Raw genomic sequence first — 5,133 nt, 5'->3', positions numbered from 1 at the left:
TTCCTGGTATCCCTCAAAATTTATTTCAGATTGATGTCACCTTTCCTTGTTTCTCATGGTTGTTGTGGTTTTGTTCTTTTTTACATTTATTTTTGACTAAGTAATACATTCGCGTGGTGAAAAATGTAAGTGATACAAAAGAGTGTACAATGTAGTCTTCCTTTCACCTCTTCCACCCAGTTGTCCATTGTTATCCAGTGTCATCAGTTTCTTATGTATCTTCCAGAGATGCTTTATGTGTATTCAAGCAAATACATAGATATTCTCTTTCACCCTTTTTTACACACAGTAGTATAAAAGACGCTATTCTGCATCTTTGTTTTTTCCTTTAACAATATATCTTGGAGGTTATTCCATGTCAGCAAAGTACTTCTTTATTCTTTTTTTGTTACAAACGCATAGTATTCCATTGTATGAATGAAATACTATAATTTATTTAACTAGTCGCCTATTGATGAACATTTAGGTTGTTTCCAGTCATATGGTATCAAACAATGCTGCAACAAATAACCCTATACTTATTCAATTTTAAAAGTTTCTTTTCAGACATTACCGTGGGATCTGGAAGGCTAAAAATCACATATATTTTTTAACATTGACCAATCACATCACATGTGACCTAAACACATCACACTCAAAGGATGATAATTTAAAAGTTATTGTTTATTTTCCATTAGTCAGATCAATGCATAGTAAATCATTTGTGTCATACACCCTCTTCAAAGCCAGGCATTGCATTTTAGGGCTTCCAATGAAAGGACCTATCTGGCCTTGAGGATTTTGGTTGCACCATGTGGGATTCTCCATGTGGGTCTGCAGCAGAAAGCCAGAGATGATGTCATCTCTGGTGCCTCCATCCAGGATGCTGCACTTGTTGGCTAGATTTGTAAGAAGCAATTTCAGGAGACATTTCTTTCAATCGTGTCTTTTGCTCAAATCAACATTCACTGAGTGCCTATGGTGGGCCAGGGCTGAGCTGGATGCTGGGGATACAAAGATAAAGATGATAGTCCCTACCTTTTCAGGAGCTCCCAGTCTAAAGAAGCCAACCAATAAATGAGCAGACAACTAGAAAACAATGTGAAAAGTGCCACAGTAGAGGTGAACACAAAATTCTGTGGGATCATTAAGGAGAAGTACCTACCCAGCCAGGGGGTGAGATAGAAAGAAGATCAAGGAAGGCTCCTAGAAGAAGAGATACTTGTCATAACTTTGTATCCTGACTTCTGGTGCTTCACTGACAAATCCCAACATTCACTGTCCATCTACTGTCTTTGGCTTTTCTAGTCCAGAATCTTCCACCCTCTTTCATTCTGCCACAGTCTTCTTGTTGGCTATATTTACTCTGACACTCCAAAGGCTTAGGAGGAGTAAGGTAGGAGGGGGTTGGGGATAATTATATCCAGCATAGACGAATGTGGTTGGGGACAGGGGTGTTTGGAGTGTTGGCCTGGTTTCAGGTATTAGTTTTGATAGTGTGATCAGGATCCTTAATCCCTATTTAGCTGCCTACCTTCATCCCAGGTCCCCAAGGTGAATTTTCTCAGCAAAAGCCCATCTTCATTTCTGACTTCTGGGCACCATGACTTCACTCCCCATTTGTGTCAGAAAAAAAAGCTATATTTGTTTATGTGCTTAGACAAGAAACACAGGCAACAGTGGTTACTACCACTGGGAAGTAGAACTGGGGTGTAGCGGGGGGCAAGTTTTACTTTTTGATCTATACAGTCTTTACTCTTTGCATTATTTTTACAGTGAGCATATTTTACTTCTGTAACATTTTATTTTTTGACAAACTTTTTTTTTTAGGAAGATTAGCCCTGAGCTAACTACTGCCAATCCTCCTCTTTTTGCTGAGGAAGACTGGCCCTGAGCTAACATCTATGCCCATCTTCCTCTATTTTATACGTGGGACACCTACCACAGCATGGCATGCCAAGCGGTGCCATGTCCGCACCCAGGATCCAAACTGTCAAACCCTGGGCCGCTGAGAAACGGAACGTGCGCACTTAACCGCTGCACCACTGGGCTGGTCCCTTGATAAACTTTTAATTGAAGTAAACCTTTACCTACAGAAAAGCACACAAATCATAAACTTAATGAATTTTCATAAAGTAAACACATCCATTGTAGTCATCACCCAGATTGTAGAACTTTACTGGTATCTCTGAAACGCCCCCATTATGTCCTTCCAAGCACCTCCACTTCTCACAATGGTAATCACTATTCTGCCTTCTATTACCAAAGATTAGTTTTTACTGAGAGTTCCAGTTGCTCCTTATCCTTGTTAGCACTTGGTATCATCAGTATTATTTATCTTAGCCATTCTAATAGATCTGTAGTACTATCTCATTGTGGTTTTGATTTGCATTTCCCTGATGGCTAATGATGTTGAACATCTTTGCATGTGCTCGTTTGCCATCCATATGTCCTCTTTGGTGCCAACATCTTCCATAAACACAGAACATAATTTTTTTAATTGCTTCAAAATACTAATGCCATTAATCTAAGCAATAACTTTTACGTGTAACAATCCTTCCAAGAGGCAGATTAGGGTGATGGAAATAGCCGGGATTTGGTAGCAGACATTCTGGTCGACTCTACTTGTTGTAGGATCTTAGGCAAATTATTTAACCACTTTGTCCTCGGTTGCTTTGTCTATAAAGCAGGGATAGTAATAGTTCCTGCTCATAGGTTTGTCCTGAGGATTAGATGGGAAAATTATGGAAGGCTCTCTGCTCTGTACTAGACAGGGTAAATGTTCATCAGTGTCTCTCTGCCCTTCTGGCAAAGCCTGCAAAGAGGGCAAGGGAGAGAGGGTTGTCCTTGAGGCAGTCAGTGGTTTAGTATCTGAGGGAGAATGAGTGAGTGATTCCTCTTTCTCTGGCTCTAAGGTAAAAGACTCCAGAGTTGTGTCCTGGAGGCAGGATTCTGTCCTGATTCCGCCACCCCCCCCCCACAACTAAACACAGCAGGAGCAGCCTGCTTTGAAGGAAATTTTAGAAGAAATTTCTAGTCATAACTGGACTCTTGGGTGCTGCTGCAGCCCTCGTGTGATTTTAACACCTACTGCTGTGTGTCTAGCAAAAAGACACAAGCCCCGTGACATCTTTCTGTGTAATTCCCAAAGGTTCTCCCATTGATGTTTCCTAAGGCAGCACTGCATGAGGGCCCTTGTGCCTAACATCAAGTAGTCAATATCTCCTCAGCAAATCTTTGCCCAGCACTTAGCAAGCACTAGGCTCTCTGATAGGTCTGTGGAACCAAAATGAAAAAGAAAGGACTGCTAGTTAAAGAGATAAAAAAAGCAAAGAGTTGACCACAGTGCACTGGAAGGTGCCTGCAAGAGGCAACATCAGAACCTTGAGGGGATTGTTTGCTGGGTGAGGGAAAAACGCATTCCACGTACAGAGAAAAGCATGTGTGAGGACGCAGAGCTGGAGACCAAAGGCTCTTTCTCCTCTTAAGGCTGCATGCTTGGGACCAAAGCCTTGCCCTGCACGGCACCCCAGCTTCTTCCAATGGGCCTTTAAGGTGGAGCACAGAATGGACTCTACGGTATAAAAATCCTCTTTGTTCCATGGTGAAGGGTCTCAGGGGTCAAGTGGTTTACAAGTGGGTACATTTTTGGCTCCCATTTTCCTTCAGAAATCAGCCTGATAAGATTCAACATGTAAGATTTGTCTCTGTGGTTCAAGCCCATTTTTTACCTCCCTTGCTCCAGTATCAACCTGCCTTCTGCATCTCCCCAGAGCTCTAGGACTCTAGTAGGCTGAGCCCTAGCTCCTATGCCCAAATCCCTCCACACAGCCTTTCCCTGGGCCCCTCTAATTTACCCCTACCCTAATCCTTCTTCTGGACTTGTTCAGGGTTCTCTCCTATCTCTCCTCTCTCTCTCTGTGTCTCTCTCCAACTTCCAACTGCTGTTCTCCAAGCTACCCTCTTCAGTTCTGACCCCAGGTTCCAGCAGTCCTCTCTGATCCCTCCCGGGGTCTGCCCCTGACAATCCCTTGAGGCTGTTTCTGAAATGAGCGCTTCTTCTCCTAAATCATCCCCTAGGTATCCTCACAAGAGACTGTCTTCTTAGGGGGGGGGCCTGGCTCAGGAGAACTCTAGTTCTCCCACAATTCTCCTGGGGCCAGCCCCATGGTTTCATAAATGCGGAAACTGAGGCTCAGAGAAAGGGGATGACTTACCAGGGTCATGCAGCAAGTTAGTGGCAGAGCAGAGACTAGCCCAGGCCTCCAGACTTCCAGCCAATGCTCTTTCCCAGGAATCAGACTGCCTCTCACAAGGCTCAGTTCTTCTAGCCGGCATCAGCTCCCACTACTGACTGCACAGTGCACCCATCTCTGTTAGCACTTCCTTCCTGAGCCAGTTCATTAAGACTGAAGCTGGCCCGTCCAGGCTTCTGACTCAGCAGCCTAGCAAAGAACATCCAGCCATGTCTGCATATGATTAAGGAAATGCCAGGGACAGGAAGCATTTTTTTTCTGGCAGGGTAGGGGGTGCAAAAGGAGGTGGAGAGATTCAATTAAATAGTAAGATGTCAGGGACCAAAGTGGGGTGGAGAGTGGAAGAGCTAGGATTACTAGTTAAATACATTTTGGTGCAGACATATTTACTGGCTTAGAAGGACTCCTGTGATACACCGTTAGTGCAAATCACATGGCAAAAATAGAAGGTTCCCATAGTTTCACCTGTGTAAAAATAAGTCCAGAGTGTCCCCAGAGTGTCTCTGAGTGGTAGTTAGAAATTAGCTGTATGTTCCCCTCCATTCTCTGCACCCATGTTAACTTTTGCCCACAGGTTAATAGTTGGAAACAATTACCACAACCTTTGAGAGCTGTTGTGGCGCAGGTGTCCACCTGTGAATGGAGTTGGGAACTTTCCTCTTTCACAATGTCCCATAGTGAGCCGTGCCGTCTTGCTGAGTGTGGACTTAGAACAGCTCCCACTAGAGCACATCTACATGTAATCCAACATCTAACCCAATCAGGCAATCTGACAGCAAGATGTTTTCCGACTGGAAGGAGCAGGAAGCCCTGGTGCCCCCTATTGTTATAGGGTCACTGATGCTTGGAGACCTCTCTCCTGCCATGGGAGAACCAACCACATCTGAAGCTGTTCAAA

At 44.0% G+C, this 5,133-nt stretch overlaps 1 long non-coding RNA gene across 1 annotated transcript; it reads right to left on the bottom strand.

The window, feature by feature from the left end:
- Positions 1–643: 643 nt before the first annotated feature.
- On the bottom strand, positions 644–4,452 carry LOC123282592 (uncharacterized). Its single transcript, XR_006522746.2, has 4 exons — positions 4,197–4,452; positions 1,922–2,069; positions 1,145–1,185; positions 644–983 (listed from the first exon to the last, which is right to left on the bottom strand). It is a non-coding gene; the product is annotated as an uncharacterized lncRNA (long non-coding RNA).
- Between the last annotated feature and the right edge of the window lie 681 nt (positions 4,453–5,133).

Source organism: Equus asinus, chromosome X, assembly GCF_041296235.1.
Source record: "Equus asinus isolate D_3611 breed Donkey chromosome X, EquAss-T2T_v2, whole genome shotgun sequence".
Taxonomy (NCBI): Eukaryota; Metazoa; Chordata; class Mammalia; order Perissodactyla; family Equidae; genus Equus; species Equus asinus.
The sequence above is the reverse complement of the archived record's forward strand: the minus strand, read 5'-3'. Positions and strand labels throughout refer to the sequence as shown.